The following is a 20,427-nucleotide window of genomic DNA, read 5'->3' on the forward strand; positions in this document are numbered from 1 at the left end:
AAACTCAATTATTATGTGAATTTCACCTAGAAAATCATGGAATCTAAGCCTAAAATTGAAGAACTAGGGTTTGAAATTGGAGACCAAACATTTGGAATTTGAAGTGTCATTTGTGGATGGATCTTGATGTTCTTGGTATGTATGAACTCGAGGGAAGATAAGGAATCTATTGGTGTAAAAATTTATAAATTTCAAGACGTGGGCCCGGGGGTAGGGTTTTGGTAATTTCGGGATTTGTGCCATTTATTGATTGTTTTTCGCTTGGGCTTTGTTCCCTTAGCATATTTTGATGTCCTCATTCTGATTTTGGATAGATTCGACATGAGCGGAGGCCGATTCTAGGGGCAAAGGCGTCGCGAGCTAAAGATTTAGCCAGTTCGAGGTGATTAATTATTTTAAATGATGTTCCAAGGGTTTGTAACCCCAGATTGCACATTGTAGTGCTATACTGAGGTGAGGCACACGCTCGATGATGAACGTGGGGTCGTGCACTATTGGGTATTGTGACTTGGTCCATCTCGATTGATGATTTTACTGCGTATTTAATTGAAAATTATTTGTTATCATCATTATTTGGGCCGAATGCCATATTTGGGCTTCGTGCCAACTGTTTGAACCCTTCGGGGCTTTTTACTAATATTTCCTCACTGTTTGACTTTATATTTGAACTTAGTCATGCTATTTTCCCACTGTTTTACTCAGCCATGTTTAGTCAGTTTATTACTTAAATGATATTTTAAATGATGTTTGGGCTGAGAAACTCTGTTTTACTATTGCCTGAGTGGCTTGTGAGGATTTTGACTAAGTAAGGCTGAGGGCCTATGTTGTGAGGAAATATTTGATACTGATTATGAGGCCGAGGGCCTGAGATATGTACGCCACAGGGTGGCTTGATTGATATGAGGCCGAGGGACTAGTGATGATACCACAAGGTGGCTTGATACTGCGCTTGGGCCGTAAGGGGTCCCTCCAGGAGTCTGCACACCCCCAGTGAGCGCGGGTACCCATTGGGATGTGAGATTGAGCCCGGAGGGCTGGTATTATTCTGAGATGTTGCTCGATGGGCGGATTTGCTGATACTGTGCCCGAGGGGCGATCTTCTATTTGTTTACTTTACCTTAATTACCTGTCAATTACTTGTTTACTTGTTGAAAGAAGTTTTACTTGATTTTTCACTGGTTTACTGCTTTTTTAATGATTTTTACTGCTTCATTATAGAATGCCGTGTGCCTTATGTATTTTCTTACTTTCAGTCGTTATTTACATTTGTTACTCATTGAGTTGGAGTACTCACTTTACTCCCTGCACCCCTGTATGCAGATTCAGGCGTAGTTGGTTCTGCTCCCGAGTGCTGATTCATCCTTTCTTCAGGCGGACCTTCGAGGAGTTTTTAGGTAGCTGTTGACGTTCGCAGCCTGGAGCTCCTCCCTATCTATTTCCTTTATGTTCTTAGTTCAGTATTTAAAACTCTGTAGTTATATTTGAGGATTCCGTATTGTTAGATGCTCGTGACTTGTGACACCCCGGTTAGGGTTGTGTCGGGTTGTATTTCCGCTGCGTATTATCACTAAATCATGTTTTATACTGCCTTTATGTTGTTTAACTACTTTAATAAGTGAATTAGATTTAGTTGGATGGTCTTGTCTTCACGAGAGGCGCCATCATGACTGGGTTCGGGGTTAGGGTCGTGACAGAGAAGTGATTAAAAGATGGTCATTTATCCAATTTCCTGCTTCATCCTTTAAAAAACAATTATTCCTTCTTCGTCTATTTTTGGCAGAAATATGAAATTTTTTAGTATTTGTGTCCCCAACATTTAGCCACATGACTCTATATCTATGTTTCCAATAGTCCTCTTCAATTTTCAGTATGTCATTATAATCTTTCTTAAGGGTAACCTCAAGGTTTTGGATGAAAACACTACTAGCATAATTCCTAGAATTTTGAATACCTTGGAGTCTGTCTAGAATCTTCCTCTTTTTTCCTATTATGTCTTCAAAGGTCTTAATTTTCCAGATTTTAACACTTTGAACAAAAGAGTTACTGGCTCTTAGATAGTCATCATTTATCCAGTTATTCTCAACAACACTTATAAAATCAGGGTGTCTACACCAAAAGGTCTCTAAGCGAAATGGTTGACTATGATGTTGTCTATTTCTAGGAATTAATTCTATTAACATTGGATTGCGATCTGAGTAAGTCTTAGGTAAGTGAATTATTGAATGAGGTCACACCATTGTTCATTTCCTAGGGCTTTGTCCAATCTTTCCATAATTAAACCTTTATTTTTTTGTCTATTATTAGACAAAGTGTATTTACATCCTTTATAGCCTAAATCCATAAGGTTGCACTTAGAAAGCTTAGAAAGGAGGAATTCTGCCCTACTATTATTTATAGGCCTTCCTCCATATTTCTTGTTTGAACTAACTATATCATTGAAGTCCCCTCCAATCAACCAAGGCCCACTGTAGCTATTATAAATGCATTCTATGTTATCCCACAAGATATTTCTAATATGATAATTTATACTAGCATAAATAGAAGAAAAAAGACAAGTTTTGCGAATGGGTAATACCTCAGTAGTTGCATGGATTTCCTGGTTCCTACGTGTGAAGTTTTGGACTGAGACCACCTCATGGTTTCCCATGACAACCATCCCTCCTGACTGCCCCTCAGCTGGAACTTCAACGAGTTCAGAAAAACCAAAATCCTCAAGCTAATTTTCATGATTAACCAACCCAGTTTCTAAAAGAGTTACCATACATGGACGATAGGTATCAATCATTTCCCTGAAATTTCTTCAAAAGTTATCATTGTTCCCTCCCCTTATATTCCAAATGATAATATTAATTGGGTGATTCATTGGACAAGTTTGGTGTTGGTTCACTGCCTCCCCATTCTCCCTCAACCCCCTCCCCCGGAAAGATAGGGTTTCTCCTTAATGCAATCACTAGAATCATGGCATTGTTGCCCAAAGTTGGGACCTGTAGTGGCCTTATGTCCATCGAGCACTTGTAGAGTGCTAAGGGACAGTTGAGAACGTGCCTCAAATCCTGCATTTTCCTGAATAGAAAAACCTTTACCCCGTCTAAGTTTGAGAATTCTAGGACTTGCTCTAAGGCTAGGTTGAGGGGTTCCTCTACTTCTTCTTCCATTTCCGCCTCTGCATGGCCTTGCTCTTGCATTGCATGGGGTAGGAAGGGGGGGGGTAATTCCTGAGGGTTTCCCTGGTTGAGAGGTTAATCCTGGGGTTGGGGATTGATTTCCCAAGGCATGAAGATGGGATTTAGGTGTGCTAGCATCTTTGATGGGAAGAATGGTAGGTCTGGAAGTATATTTTGAGGTTGGATGGGGTTGAAGTGAGGTGGCATATTCCACTGTTGAATCATTGTTTGGATTATATTGGTGTTCATTGAAGGAGCAAGAGGGTGCAGGATGTTGTTGAGACAAATTTGGTTCTGGTAATTGCTCATTGCTAGTCTCATCCCCTCAGATATTAACTGGGCTAGGTATTGTGTATTGTGGAGGATCACTATTACCTCCTGTCCTTTGACTTGGATGTTGAATGAGACAACATGTCCCATTATCCCTATCTCCATCCACGATAATGGTTGTAATCCTGGGGTTGGGGAGGTTGGACATATATTATCTGGGGTTATACTGGCTGTGGTGGAACTTGTTGTTGATTTTCCATTGTTGGATTGTTTAGTTGCCTTAATAGCTAGATTAATCAGTTTCTCCTTCTCAGAGAGGATGAGACTCTTGGCATTGTGTGTGGACTGTTTATGATTTAAAAGATCTCCAAACAGCATGGGGCTTTGGCTATCAATGTAGGGGACGAGATTGGTGATAGGGGTAATAATTGGGTGGTTTCCTACATGGATTCTGAGTGGCTGCCTTTTAGATTTAAAGAGGGGATATGAAGGGATTTGATATCCTTTCCGTGATTGTTGACAATGGCCATTTGTTTGTCTCCTAGCTCAGTAGAAGCCAAGTGAATGACATGCTTAGGTTGATTAGTATTTTCAATCTTTTTGGAAAGATTTTTGCTTGTGTGATCGGCAAAGGAAGGAGTTGTAGTTAAGTGATTGGTAGGATTAGGGGGTTGCCTGTAGGGTTAGAAGCATCATTAGGATTAATAATAACTTTGTTAGTATCTATTTGCATGCCACTATTTTGATTAGTGGTAGAAAAAAGCACGTAAGAGTCTTGCATTGCCATGTCATTATTATTAGTGGACAAGTGGCTACTTGCATGGGAATTTTGAGGATTTTTATTTTTTTCATTTAAATTAATATTTTCCAATACCATATGCTCCTCTTCTAAGATGGTAAAGTGGTTTTGTGTCGGAAGAGTGTTTTTGTCCATAATCTTATTGTTTGTAGTGGTCTTTTTGGAATCCTTAGTTTTGTATTGTAAAATTTGAGTGTCTATATACTTACAAGTATTTGCAATATAAAGGTTTACAGAGATACCTGGACCTTGAACCTTTTCTTTTGGATTGATGCTGCTTAACAGATTGTTTTTCCCAATCTGTCTCTTACTCTTATTGAAGGTGACAGTTTGCCACTCTCCTTTTTGATCCTTCTCCAATGGCCTTTGCAGTGTGGGCTTGGAGCCTGAAGTTTCTTGTGAGGTCTGTTATTTAAATGTACATAAGGTGGAGGGGTGCCCCAACCTCCCATATTTTATACATAGAAGATTCTCCCCCTCATAGTGAATGACTTGTTTATGAGTCCCAATGTAAATGAAGGGTTGCATCGGGGTATTCAATGGTATTTCTATACATAGTCGAGCATAACGACCCCTCATTATTGTTGGTGTATAGACATCTATTTTCAGTAGGCGACCAATTGAGTTACCATTTTTTTGCAATATTTTTCCATCATAAAACTCCGTTGGTAATTGTGGCAATTTCACCCATATGGCGGAGGTAGTTAGTTTTTCCTTAGTAGCCACAAAAATTAGTTTTCATTTGATTACGGAGAGGTAGTGCCCATTCACAAACCATGGACCTTGATGGAGTACTTTTTCTATGTTTTCCTTTTTTTTAAATTTGATGATAAAATAATCTTCTCCTGAATCAATTAGAGAGAAGGTTTCCATGGGTCTCCAAAGGTCTTGGATTTTCCTTTTTAGATATTGATGCATCATGCGTTTGCCAAATAGTTTGACAATAATTGAACATTGCCATGGCTCATATATTTTGTGTTTGTCTTCCTCCATAAGAGTGATCCATTTAATGCCATGGGTTGGAGAATGTAATGAATTTGTTAATGATTTCCCTTCTTCTGGAAAAGTTTCGGACAAATCAATGTTATATTGATTGTTATTTGGGGTGAAAACCATGTTATTCGTAGTTGTGACCATGTCTTTATAGGACCTTTTAGCTTCTTCCCCCTTATAGAGTGTTGGAGATTGGATATTAATGTCAGGTGGTTTGAGGGGGATTGAGGAACAGGATTCATAGGGTTGGGGGTTCATATCACCTTAGAGAGAGATTTCCTTAATAACTCAAAATCGACCGTAGTTAGGTTTTTGGATCGAACTAATTTGCCTACTTTTGGAATTGGTCCAAAAAAGATGACGTTCAGCATTCATGAGTAATCTTTATAGTTTAGGTTATTTTTTTGAAATCTTAAAAGCTACAACTTGTAATGGTGGAGTACTTATTTCATTTCGGCATGAAACTTAGTTTAGTCTGTACTTCTTTAATGCTCTCTATAGTTTTGTTAAACTGCTATTATTATCATTTCAATTCGTTTGAACCTTCTGGGAGTGAGAGGATCTAATTGACTAATTTTTGATTTAAATTTAGATATAGAATCTTTATTTTTTTTTGAAATAAAATCTACATATTTAAAAACTACATAAAAAGTACTACAAGTAAATATAAGTAGCAGTTTAAAATATTTAAAAATATTTACAAGAAAATATATCCAAAAAATCTTATTTAACTCATCAAATAGTAATAGGTTCATTCTTTTTTAGAAGGGAAAATTACGCGACACGTCGAATATTTGCACTGTATTTATCATTCGTAGCTATACTTTCAGCAAGTTTACCATCTCTAGCTATATTTGAATGTTATAGAAAATCCATGAAATAAGAAATTAATTTTTTTGAACTGAAACAAGAGAACAACAAGCTCTCATAGCTCAGTTGTTAGAGCGTTCGCTTAGTTAGCGGAGGTCTTGCTTTCGACTCTGAACAAAAATATTTTAATTTTTTGTATTCTGCATTTTGCCTTACTTGTATTCGTTGCGCGAACAAATATAGTCAATACAAGTTGTATCCTTTGTATAAACCCTTGTATTTTTTATTGGTTACACTTGATACATATTGTATTTATTGCACGAATGAATATAATTGCATGAACGAATACAGTTGATACACGTTGTATTCGTTGCGCAAATGTATACCATTGACATAGGTTATATTCTTTGCATATTTGAATACAAGCGATACAAATTCGTAACAATTGGATAGTAGCTATGAATGGTAATTACACAAATTATAGTTACCATTTCATTTCGGCATGAAACTCAGCTTAATCTGTACTGCTTTACTGCTCTCTATAGTTTTGTTAATCTGTTACTCCTTTCCTTTCAATTCGTTTTAACCTTTTCGGAGTACGATGATCAAATTGACTAATTTTCGGTATAAATTCAAACATAAAATCTTTAAGTTTTTTGAAATAAATTTATATATTTATAAACTACATAAAAGTACTATAAATCAATATAATTAACAATTTAAAATATTTAAAAATATTTGCAAAAAATACATCAAAGAAAATCTTATTTTACTCATCAAATAATAATAAGTTTATTTTTTGTTAAACAAAAGGGAATAGATTCAATTGTATAGAAATGAGCGATTCTTTTTACCCGCAAAATGGCACATGTGAAATTATAGCGTGATTTATAGACAAGCGAATCGATTTGATCCCAAAATAATAAATAAATTAAATAAAATTCAAGACTTAGTATTGAAATTGAGATAAATAGCAAATAACTTGATTCCGGGAGCAAGACCTCCAAAGGCAACAATAAGAATAACATTAGACAGAAAGTAAAATATTATTTAGTTTGGGAATAACGTACAACATAAGTTTGTGAGAGATTTTCATGTCCCTACAATAGTTGTTGAAGCCACTATTTATATCTATTCCTAGGGAACAAGAGGCTAGGATCAAACCCCACTTAATTGACAATAATGGGGGCTATTAATGAATATATAACGGCAGGCCATAAATGCCAAAATTCTCTATAATGAATCAGTATTCAATATTAAGGAATATTCTTCATTGAATGTCATCTGCTAACAAGTATTTGTTTGCTACCATTGATAATGTTCCCTTAAGGATTTACCCTGTACCAACCGAAGTTGTTGTCCTCGGTCTCAGTTTCACTCGCTTCATATTTCGTCTCCCCCCTCCCCCCCCGGCGGTTTCACATGTTACTTTGTTATTCGAGCATTTAATATGAACCAATTTTATCCTATACAGATAGTCCCCCTACTTTCTAGTGACATATCTTGGTATCAGGGGGAAGTTGGTAAAGATTACTTTCTTGGCGGCAAACTTTCTAAACCTTTCTGAAAAGTTTCTGACGCATGATAAGACGGACGATTCTTCATTTAATACCTCGGACATGTGTTACTCCACGATTTAGCAAAAAAATTTACCGGTTCTCGAGGTAATCGTGACCATAATTTTTGACGCCTATTCCTTTAATTATACGCCTCATTTTCCTTCATCCACTTGTACCAGTTTCATAAACTCTTTCAACTTTTTTGCATTCAACTTCTTTTTGCTTTCATCTGTCTTTTATCTTCTTCAAAAAACTCTTATCACCTTCAGCACATTATGGCTTTTTATACTAATTCGTCCAAAAACTTCGGTCTTCTCTTCGGTTGTCACGACCCTAAACCCAGATCTGGTCATGATGGCGCCCCTCGTAAAGACAAGGCCAGCCGACACAACACCCAATTCATTTTAAACAATTAAAATAACACAATATAAGTCATTAACATGATTAAATCCCAAAAGAAATAGTGAAACAGTACAATTTGCGGAACAAACATAGCTCGACATCGAGGTGTCACTAGTCATGAGAATCTAAACATGTGTCTGAGAGTCTGAAAGAGTTTGTACAGTCTATTACAGAACTAGAAATAGAAAGTAAGATAGGAGGGAGAAACACTGGGCTGCAAATGCCGAGCAGCTACCTAGTGGACTCCGAATAGCCTGTTGGGAGCAATCAACCCTCACTAGCGGGACCTGAAGCTCCTGAATCTGCATACAGGGTGCGGGGAGTAAAGTGAGTACTCCAACTCAGTAGTAATAAAAATAAATAAATATTGAGCGATAAGAAAATACGTAAAACACAACAACATGCTATGAAGAGGCAGAGTAAAACCAATAAAATGCAATAAAGCAGTGAAATCTTATAAAAACACCTTAGTTCAGTATAAGCTTCTTTAAAAAACCTTTTTAACAGTTAAATAAGTAATTGAAAAGCAGCGAGAACAGATAAACACATGAAATCCGCCCCTCGGGCACAATATCAACAGAATCAGCCCCTCGGGCAATAACATAAAACAACACCAGCCCCTCGGGATATACCACATATCACACTAGGTACCCGCGCTCACTAGGGGTGTACAAACTCCGGGAGGGGCCCCTTACGGCCCAAGCACAATATCAAGCCATCTCGTGGCATAATCAATAGGCTCTCTGCCTCATATCAAGCCACCTCGTGGCGTACAACTCAGGCCCTCGGCCTCATAATCATAATCAGTACAACACTGATGCAGCGTGCAGCCTGATCCCATAATAATCCTCAAAACACAGGCCCTCGACCCTACTCAGTCAGAAATCTCTAAAAGCCACTTGGGCACAGTAAAATATAATGTTCAGTCCAAAATATCATTTAAAGTATTAAAACAGAGTAAACATGGCTAAGTTATAAAAATAGTATAATATAGCATGACTGAGTATAGATATAAAATCAAAACAGTGAGGAAATAGTAGTAAAAATCCCCTAAGGGTCCAAATAGTTGGCACGAGGCCCAAATATGGCATTCAACCCAAAACATGATGATACCAAACAATTTTCAATCAAATACGCGGTAAAACAGTCATTCGGGATGGACTAAGTCACAATCCCCAATGGTGCACGAGCTCATGCTCGTCATCTAGCATGTGCGTCACCTCAATATAGCACAACGATGTAAAATCCGGGGTTTCATACCCTCAGGACAACATTTACAATCATTACTCACCTCTATCCGGTCCAAACTCTAGCCCGCGATGCCTTTGCCTCTTGAATCGGCCTCCAAATGCTCCAAATCTAAACAAAATCAGTGCAAAACCATCAAAATATGCTAAGGGAACAAAGCCCACTCGAATGAAATCAAATTACAACTTAAATCCCGAAATTGGCCAAATCCGACCCTCGGGCCAACATCTCGGATCCCGATAAAAATTACATCAATAGACTCCTTATCACTCCCCGAGTTCATTCATATCAAAATAACAAAAATCCAACCACAAATGATCCCTCAAATCCCTAATTTTATGTCTCCAATTACAAGCCCTAGTTCTTTAATATTTAGGCTTAAATTCAACAATTTCCATGATTAATTAGGTAGAAATCACATTAGGATCGAGTATTAAGTCCATAAATCTTACCTCCAAGTGTTTTCCCTTGATTCCCTCTTCAAAATGCTTCAAAATCGCCCAAAAAATGGAGGACTTAGGCTAAAAATCGCGGAAATGAGCTTTTAAAACATTTTGCCTAGACATTTCATTCCTTCTTCGCGAACGCGTCTCCCTTCTCGCGAACGTAAGGCTCAGCTCCACAACCCATCGCGAACGTGGCTCCCCTCTCGCAAACACGTAGCTCAATGACCCCAGCCCTTCGCAGATGTGGGACCTCCTTTACGAACCCGAAGGCCAAAAATCCTTCCTCACATCTCGACCCTTCGCGAACGCTAAGACCAAAAGCCTGCAACAGCTGAAGCCAAAAATCTGCAACTTCTCAACTATGCATTTTGGTCCGTTTAGCCACCCGAAACTCACCCGAGGCCCCCGGGACCTTAACCAAACATGCCAACATATCCCATAACATCATTCAAAGTTGTTCCAACCATCGGAATGCTCAAAACAACATCAAAACACCAAATTTGCATCGGATTCAAGCCTAAGAATTCCAAAATCTTCCAAATTCTGCTTTCGATCAAAACGTCTATCAAACCACGTCCGAATGACCTGAAATTTTGCACACACATCTCAAATAACACAACGGATCTACTGCAACTCCTGGAATTCCATTCCGACCCCTATATCAAAATCTCACCTATCAACCGGAAAATGCCAAAATTCCAATTTCGCCAATTCAAGCCTAAATCTACTCTGTACCTCCAAAACGCATTCCAATTATGCTACTAAGACCCAAATTACCTCCCGAAGCTATTCGAACCATTGAAACTCACATCTGAGCCCTTTAACACCTAAGTAAACATCCGGTTGACTTTTCCAACTTAAGTTTACTCAAAAGAGACTAAGTATTGCAAACCTTAACAAAACCTCTCCGAACTTGAGCCAACCAACCTGATAAAATAAAATACAACTGAACAAGGTAATAAGAAGCATAAATGGGAGAAACGGAATGGTAACTCATGAAACAACCAGCTGGATCATTACATCGGCGGGGTCTCGAAGAGGAGCAAAGACAAAGAGGTCAATATTGATGCTGATCTTCCCACAGTGAGCACCATCAATCCAAAACATCTCAATACAGCCAAGGACTTTGAAGAGAAGTTTCCTACTTCAAACCCTTGCACTTGGGTTGTTGGCAGATACCCTTTTTCTATTCGCCCTTCCTGTATTCCTGCTGTGAAGGAGTACTATGACTGCCCCAACCTAAACATCATTTCTCCCGATCTGGTAGAGCAAGTAACCTTAACTAAGAATGGCTTCACGTATGTTTACACGTACCCCTTCACTTTGGGTGCATTTTCTTTGGGTGGGGGACTTGAGCCCGTGGTTTTAGAGATGTGCCACCAGTACATGATTTGTTTGGCACAAGTGGGCCCTTTGTTGTGGCGAATGATGGCGTGTCTGTGGCAGCAATGCCAAGAAATGGAAGAGCCCCTCACCTTGGCTCACATGATGAGCCTTTACTCCCCTAAGATCTATTATGGGGGAATCATTTTCAGCAAGCGTGGCCACCATGCATTGCTGACCAGTATGAATAATCACAACGACCGTGGATGGATGGAGTGGTTTGTCATAATTGCTACCAGGTACATTATCCCCGCTACAACTCCATCCTTCCCCGAGTCCTGGACTCGTTCACATGAGTTCACAGTTTATTTTATTCTAAAAAAAAGCTATTTCATTTCATTGCTAACCCTTCTCCTTTTATTATTTCAGCAACTCGTGGACACCACCAAGTGTTGAAAGCCTGGACCAGTGGGTTATGAAGAATTTTGACATCACCATGCCCGAAAACCACTGGTGGAAGGAACTAGACCCCAAGTACGGGTGGAGGGCCAAGAATCATGATAAACTGACTCTCATTTAATCTTTGTACATTGGAAACTGGCTTACCCTACCTTTTTTGTTTAATTCAGGTTTCTCTCAGGGTTCTATCTCCATCCCTGATGAGGACCTTTTCATCGACCCCGCAGAGGCTGCGAGGTTGTTGAAGGAGGCTCTTACCCAAACTGGTTCCCTCAGGCCTTCTTCCAATGCAAGTGTTTCCTCTTAGAGGGAAAGAATAAAAAGGTAAAGAAAGTAGCACCCGAGCCAGCCGCATCCACTGTGGTTATTAACAATTATGGGGAAGCCAATGATGAAGGGGATTCCCTACAAAGGAGAAAACGTCCTTCACCAGCTCAACCAAATGCTCAATATGAAGAGCTTATAATCCCAACCGAGGATGATGCCCAAGTGCTCTAGGGAGAATTGACTTGGTGGAGAATGTCAATTCTCCCTTTTCGGTCCGAGTTGCTGCTCCAGGTACTATAAGGCTGAGTAATAGGGCTCTTCCGACTTCAGTTGGTGAGCAACCAACCAACATCATTGCCTCTTTCACAGCTAATTCTGAACCCACAACACCCTTTATCTCCTTCCACGCCGGCCAGACCCCCATCACAACCAACTGCTATATAACTCCCACCGGTCGCAAATGCTTGAGAGGAGGATGTCCCTCGTCCCCAGTCCCCAAACTATGGGAATTCGGGGCACAATTAATTGCCCCCTTCAGTAGATCCCCGAAGGATGAGTAGTGTCTCCCTCTCGGTGTCTACTAAGTGTCATCGACTGTCCCGACCAGTAAAACTCGCCAATTATCTAAAGCCGTTGGCTTCAGAAAAGGATAAGAAGAAAATACACTCTCTTTCGGGAGAGTGTTTGTTATATAATGCCATGCACAATGTGGTAGCGGTACCGAACTTGCTTTTTATTGCTTGTTTTTCTTTTTTCTTGATTTGTCATGATAGTTTTTTTAACTTTGGTATTTTCTTTACAAGCCGACTTCCTTGCTTCTAAGGGCCTTCAAAAATTGATCCTTGATAATGAACGGCTCATGTTCGAGTGAGATCAATTGTTGGCTGAGATGGACCAAATCGCTTTGGAAGCAAAAGCTGCTGAGGTGAGTGAGTTGAAGGATCGGTTGCAACAACGTGAGAAAGAAGTGATGTCCCTCAGCCAAGATGACTCTCAGCTAAATGTACATTTTCAAGAAGCTAAGGCTAAATGGCCTGAGGTCCAAGATGTTGTTCTTGCTACTGCCGAGTAGGAATCTGCCTCCACTAAAAGAGTGAATAACTTGGAGGCAGCCTTGAACTCCAAAACTGAAGAGGTTGTTGTTTCCAAGTAGAAGCATGCTTAGATGGAGGATAGGTATAAGAGGATCATGGAACATAATAAGGTTCATATAAGCATTATCCATTATCTTGATCTTAATCTTAGCGCCACGAGATCCGAGCAGGATGACTTTCTTACTAAGGTTGATAGGATTAAATCAGATCTTCAGCATCAAACGAATTCCCTCATCATCAAAAAAAGACATTACATGTATAATATGAGGAGTAAAACCTTGGAAGAGGCCAAAACAGGTGTCATATATATTGACGCTAAGATCGCCAAGGCTCGAGAGCTGGAGTTAACTATTCAAAGGCGCCTTCCAAATTAGTTTGATACAACTGACTCTTCTAGTACTGATTTCGAGTTCTTATGAACCGAGAAAGAACTTGAAGAGAATAACGATGAAGTCCAAGATCTTGAGCCAGCGGTAGATCTGCCTACTTCTCTTTAAGAGGATGTCTCATGTTCGTTCCAGCACTAGCATTTGAAGTACTTGACTAACTTTCAAATGATAAAATCGAGTCATCATTTGGACAAGAAATAAAATAAAAATAAAAGGATTTTATTTTATTCCTTATATCTTTAAAAGTACATAAGCATTTGTTTCGTTGAAAGACAAAAAATTGCCATTTCGTGTGACTAATTTGTACAACTTATTTCTATGGCGCTGGCCGTGCAATCCCTAATCTCGATGAGACATTTTGTTCTCGGGTCTCGTAGTCCTGATTTATGTGGAAAGATGTTGCCATATTCTCATACAATTACCCCCTCTAGTGTTCGAATGTGAATTGGAATACTGGGAGCTTTGCTCTTTTGAGTATTCCACTAGTGAATGGTTGGATAATCTTTCATTTAATAGCAAGCTTTGTTTCCCATTGGGAACTTTGCTATCGAGAAAAATAATATCTAACAACCCCCTAATGGCTTGTCGGAAATAGCGCACGCGAATGGTTGGATAACATTTGATCTGATGGCAAGTTTTGCTTCCCATTATGAATTTACTAACGAGCCAAAGACATTCGGTAGTGGTTTGTTGTTTCAATGCCTTATCATTTAAAGGTCTTATCCTTGCTGATGATGTTTTCTTTACAATATGCTTTTCATTGTTGCATCATTAAAAACCTTGCCAGAAAAACAAATTTGGGATAAAAACTAGGCAAAGGAAAAAAGAGTGCAGCACATACTTTCAGTACAAGTGATGCCCATCAGCAATAATACCTTTTGAGATAAGTCACGTTCCAGTTATTTTTGCAATTTGACTCCATCTTGGTTTTCTAGTTCGTATGATCCCTTTCCGATGATAGCTAAAACTCGGTAGGGACCTTCCCATGTTGGGCTCAACTTTCATGCATTGAGATCCCGTGTATTTTGAGTCACTCTCCTAAAAAATAAGTCTCCCACTTTCAAATAATAGATTGACCCTTCGGTTATAGTACCTTTACATTCTTTGTTTCTGGGCCACCATCCTTATCTGTGCCAAGTCCATGTGTTAGTCAAGTAGTTCTAATTTTACTAGGAATGCTTTCGTTGTTTGTTTCTTCATCCACCTAGATGTACCGCAAGGTTGGTTCTCCTACTTCCATCGGGATTAGAGCTTCTTCACTGTACGCGAGAGAGAAAGGTGTCTCTCCCGTGTTTGACTTGGCCATCGTCCGATATGCCCATAGCACTCCCCGTAACTTTTCGGTCCACTTGCATTTAGAAGCTTCAAACCTCTTTTTTGAAGTTTTGAATAATCACCTTATTGGTTAATTCTGTTTGGTCGGATGGTATGGCGAAGACGTGATTCTTTTAAATTTCAAGTCCTCCAAGAATTTTGTCGCAAGCAATCTCCTTTGATATTCCGAACTGGAAAATTATGTTTATCCATAGGGAATTGCAGACTTTGTATAGCCAATTTTCCGGTAAGGACCTGCTTCAACCCACTTAGTGAAGTAATCAGTCAATATTAAAAGAAATCTTACCTTTCTGGAAGACAGTGACAGCTACCCGACTATATTCATTCCCATTTAATTAATGGCCATGAGGATAGTACCGAATGTAGTAGTTCCATCAGTTGATGCACTAACGGTGCATGGCGTTGACACTTATCGCATTTCTGAATGAATGCCTAAGCGTCTTGTTACTGTGAGCACGTAATTTTTGCCCTACTTGAAATACTCCTACAAAAATTAAAAAATAGGTTTTCTAAATTATTTTTAGTTTTATAGGATTTTTGTAGTATTTTCTTAGTTACTTGTTTGCATTTTTATGCACATTTAATATTTTTTAAAATCATACAAAAATACCACAATACCAAATCATCATTGCATGGAATTTTTAGGTTTTAATTGCATTTAAATTTAAATTGCATAAGTTAATTACATTTTATTAAACAAAAATCATAAAATTATCATGGTCTTGTCTACATTTTAGTTTAATTAATTAGTGTTAAAATTAGTGAAAATAGGTAATGATAATTTTATAAAATGGATTAATTTAGAATCTAAAATTAGGATTTCATTTAGTTTATCTAAGGTTTTATTAAGAATTAAAAAAAAATATAATTAATAATAAGTAGAAAAAAATAAAAGAGGAAAAACAAAATTATAATTTCATTTTTTTGCTTGGGATTCTGATTTTTAGGCCACCCAAAACAAATTTAGTGGTCCAATTTCATTTTTATTCAATTTCGCCCAAGCCCAAACTTCCCCATACCCGGTCCAATCTTTCCCCACCTAAATGACGTAGTTACACCCCCAAAATTACGTCATTTCAAGCCTTCCATCCCCTTAAACGACCAGACTTGACCTATGCCTCATAATCTACCCCATAAATCAATTAAATCGAGTTTTACCCCAATTCCAATCTCTCTCAAGACCGGCGCCCCCTTCCGCCGTCCTCCGCCGCCCGAAAATCGTCTCACGGCGGCGGACCATCTCCAAAATTCCTCAAATTTCAACCACATAACCTCCATCACCCTCTTATTTCAATTCCACTATTAATTTCTCCGAAAACTACTCATTTTCTCCGAATTAGAGATCTAAGAATAAAAATTCAAACTTTTTGCTTTTGCTTGATTTTCCCCTAATTTAGCCCTTATTTCATGATGAAACCTACTTGAATCAACTACATTCAACGTGAGGAGTCGATCATTTGTAGGGATAACCTATTTCATAGTTGGTCGGATTTCGGGCATTTAACCTTTTAGTGTCCAAAATGCTTTGAGCCTCTGCCTCGTCTCTTTCTTGGCGTGTGTTGAAGATTGTGACATGAAGCACTAGTTGTGGAAGAAAGCCCGGCCAATGTTCATATTACAATTCCCATCATTAGCCGAGATTCTTGTTCGCCGGAGTTTGAATCGACTCATTTATGTTTTTCTCTGGGATATCGAAGCTTTTGGCGATTTCACCAGTATACCTCTCCTCCTATTTTCCTAACCCTCATGTGATATCAAATCTATGTCTAAAGATTTTTTCTGGTTCATTATTGATTCATCAGTAGTAATAGCTCAATAATTAGATTAATCGCATTTGTTAATGTTATTTTTGAGTGAAATTCGAAATCTGTTTTTCCGTTTAAATCAAATTTTGTTTGTTTAAAATCTTCATTGATTTTGTTTTTGGTTATTTGTTGGGTTCAGAATTAGGTCTGTTAATGCAAAAGCCCAAATAAGATATTGGACTTGTGGGTTAAGTGGCTCAGAGGTCAGTATCACTTAAGGGGGTAATTACAAGAGTACTAGGGGGTTCAATTTGGATAGGGATTGAGGGAATCTTATCCTAACAAATTGGAAGCTTCTGGATAAGGGCTGATAGAGATTATTTTGGGAAAAGAGGGGGAAATTCTGTGGGCAGGGGTTGAAGTGAAATAAAATGAAAGTTTAAAGGGTATATTTTAATGAGGAAAAACAGGTTTTGTTGCCCTAATTCTCCTCTATAAAAGATCCCTTTTCCATTCAATTAGGACCAGAGAAGAAAAAAGAGAAAAGCTAGATACGACGGAAATTCAAAAGTTTTTTTAAGGGTTTTCTTCGGAAGTTTTGAGCTTTATTTGCTCCTCAACTGTTTCCTGGGATTCCGAAGTTTGAACAGATTCTTGGGTGTTTGATTGCTGGTTTTGCTGCTGAATTTTCTCCTTTGGATTTCAAAACTTTATTGAGTTTATCTAGCTGATTTTTCTCACATTTAGGTATGTTCTTCACCTTAAAATTACCTAGCTAAATCAGTAAATATCAATCTGAGTTTTTGGTTATTTTATCTTGTGTTAATTAGTTCCTTTTTGTGTGTTTGTATTTAATATTCATGATATTCTCTAGTTATGTCAATGCTCGTTTGAACAACATGTCATGAATGTACTGTGTGTAACATTCTTGCCACTCACTTTGAATTATTCTGTGATTGAACTCATCTACTTTTTTTATTAAAATAAATCATGGTTCAGTTTTGGTCCTAAATCTGTTAAGGCATGACAAATAGGCTATATGTGTGTTTGAAAATAAATTCTGTGGTGTTCTTACATCAATTTTTTGTTTCAGATAATTTGATTTTATAAGCTGAAGTGAACAATGACGTATGGTGTTAATGAATGCGAGCACGTGATTTTTGTTGTCGCGACAATCACTCCAAAAGGAAACTAAAATAATAGCAATTGGTCTTGCCGTACAATTTCTGGATTTTTACGTGGCACTTTGTTAATTATTTATGATTTTGGCCCATTTTTATTTTTATTAAAACAAAATACCAAAAAAGTGTGTCATGCGTAGTTTGAACCATAATCCGATTATTAAATGGAAAATCATAAATACGCATCTTTGTCCGTGATTGTTTGCTTTGTTTGATTTTACCTACTTTAAATATTTTAATATATGTGTGTAAATAATTGTATTAAGTATTTAATTAATGAATTTTAATTTGGTTTACTTAGGTTTTGTTTTAAAATAAAAAATATAATAAAAAAGAGAGTGCAGAATTGGGTTGAAATCAGTTTGGGCCTGTTTTCATTTTAATCTGAGGCCCAAAATCAAGCCCAGAACGTGTGTTTGCCCGGGTCCAGACCAGCTGACTTCAAGAGCTTCCAAATGACATCGTTTTGCTATGGTCTGATCTGGGCCGTTGATCTCAGAATGATCAACGGCCAAGATCACACACCCCGTACCCACGAACAGATCCGACCCATCTTACCCGAACCAACCCAAACCCTAGCATTTGAAACGACACCGTTTCCCCATCAGTTGAAAGATCTTGGCCTTCCATCTCGCCTCATCCAACGGCTGAGATCAATCCACCCATTCCATATATAAGCTTTCCTACCATACCCTGCCCCCCTATCCAAGACCCCCGCCTTCGTCCTCATCCCCTTCCCCACGAAACCCTAGCCGCCCCCTTTTCCTTCACCATTAATCCCGGCAGCCTGGATGCCGGTGACTCCCACCTTAACACCGTAGGACCACCTCACCGCCCTGAACATGGATCTGTTAACCGCTTAGCTCGAATCCCATCCCACCTTCCCGAATCTTCATTTGAAGATTCGAGTCAAAACTCGATCTACACCGATCTGCCCTAGACTCGTACCAGACAGTTCCCGGACCTCCCTCGTGACCAAACCATGCTTGGTCCGTGTATGAACCCTAGAAACCCCAAGCCTGGTCCGTGTCTGTTTGAGCCAAGTGATTAGGGTCTAATGGACCTTAATCGAATGAGAAACACTTCGATTAAAGTCCGTTCAACCCCAAGAAGGGTCTGTTCAAATCCAAGCTAAGGCTTCCTGATTTTTAAGGTTTTTAAGGTAAGTTTGTTTTATTATTATTCAATTCATATGTGTTAAAAGTTTGTTCGCATGATTTGCTTTAAGTTTTGTTGATTGTGTCCTGCCCACCTTGCCCGGGCCTCTGTACATGGTCAAGTTCTTTTTTTCACTGATGATGTGTGTGTTTTGTAAACTGCATATTCGGTTTGAATTTGTAATTGGTCATTCAATTAGTTCCCAAGGTCATTTCTGTATTGACATTGCAATCTGAACCCCTTGTTGATACTGTTTGGATTTCTGATCTTTGGCTACGTTTGTACATGTTATGATTAGTATAGTCGAGTCGACATATGTCGTCAATTAATTTCAGTAGTTCGAATGTTAACAATTGAATCTGTTGCCTGCTGCAACTTTGTTTGAATCAAAGTAAGAATCAAATATGGATACTTATGGTTGCTGTATTTGAATCTGAAAATAAAAAGGTTGGATTGTTAGCTGCAATCTGAATTGGAGGGCATGTGCATTGGTGCACAACATGTGCATAAAAGCCCTTTTGATTAAAATAGTTTGACAGCATGTGTTGTCAGATTATATTCTTGCTGCCCCTGTCTGCTTTTTAGTTTAATAAATGTTAAAGGGTACTGTCAGGAATATCATGGGAGGGTTGTATACTTAAAGGTTTGAGTGGAAACTGAAAAAGAAGACAACACATGGGAGGGGTTTTCTGATTGATTAACAGGCTGTTTAAATGGCCTGATGTTAGGCTTATAAGAGGGGAACTTCCATTAGAAAAGGGGACGGAATTTGGAGAACTGAGGTTTGAAAAGACAGAACACTGAAAAAGAATTCTTTTTTGATAACTCAAATAGATTTCAAGACTGAAAATTGGCACTAGATTTTGGAAAGAAAAGAGATAGTGAGAGGGATATCACAGAGAGGCTTATACAGACACACATACTAGAGAGAAAAACATACAAAAATCAGAAACTATTTTCTTCCTGCTGTTTGTTCGATTCTCAGTTTGTTCAAACTGTTCAATCAGTTCTGTTTTCTTTCAAGTATCAGCTAAGTTTATTGGTTGGTTCGTATTGGTTGTTTTCTCTTAGAATTGGATTGTCTGGATCTCTGTTTCTATACTACTGGTTATTGCTGTCATTCTGCCATTTTCCATTGGCTCTAGCTGCCTCTTGCACTGGGATTTGTTTTATTTGTTACCTGCTGCCACTGCTGCTGTTTGGTATTGCTTCTATTGCTCTAACTGACCCCCATGCTTCTTCTGTTGTATCCAACATCCAGGTACATACTAGAACTTTGCATCTAATGTAACAATAAGAGCATGAAATAAAAAATATGCGGGAGTTTAATCATTCGTTGCTGCAGTTACAGTTTTTACGAATATTATTAGATTTGTGTAACTTGTTTAGTTTGTAATTCAATAAAGAAACACATTAGGTAGCCTTGTACTTAATTGCAGTTTAGTTTGTTTCAAATTTTGATTTCAGTTGTTTAGTGGGTTGTATGATAAGGAATGCATGAGTGTTTTGGCACACAGGTAATTAGATAACCTTTCGGCTATATTCTGCATGTATAGAGCAGAATGCCTTAATCTTGCCAGATATAATGTAGTTTTATTGGATCTTTTTAGGCAGTTCACATGATCACGTTCAAACCCTATTAGTAACAGTTTCCGATAAGTTAATTCTACTGACCTGGTTTAAATAAGTGAGTTTCAAATTCGGATTTGAAGAACATTTAACATAGGCTTTTTAGCAGTTTTATTAATCTTGTATATTAATTTCCTCTAGCAATTTAACAACATG

The 20,427-nt window shown here is 38.3% G+C and overlaps 1 long non-coding RNA gene across 1 annotated transcript; it reads left to right on the plus strand.

Moving 5' to 3' along the window:
• The first annotated feature begins 16,878 nt into the window (after positions 1–16,878).
• On the plus strand, positions 16,879–20,132 carry LOC107776841 (uncharacterized). The gene is made up of 2 exons (XR_001646055.2): positions 16,879–17,050; positions 19,904–20,132. It is a non-coding gene; the product is annotated as an uncharacterized LOC107776841 (long non-coding RNA).
• Positions 20,133–20,427: the final 295 nt, after the last annotated feature.

Source organism: Nicotiana tabacum, chromosome 22 (genome assembly GCF_000715075.1).
Source record: "Nicotiana tabacum cultivar K326 chromosome 22, ASM71507v2, whole genome shotgun sequence".
Taxonomy (NCBI): Eukaryota; Viridiplantae; Streptophyta; class Magnoliopsida; order Solanales; family Solanaceae; genus Nicotiana; species Nicotiana tabacum.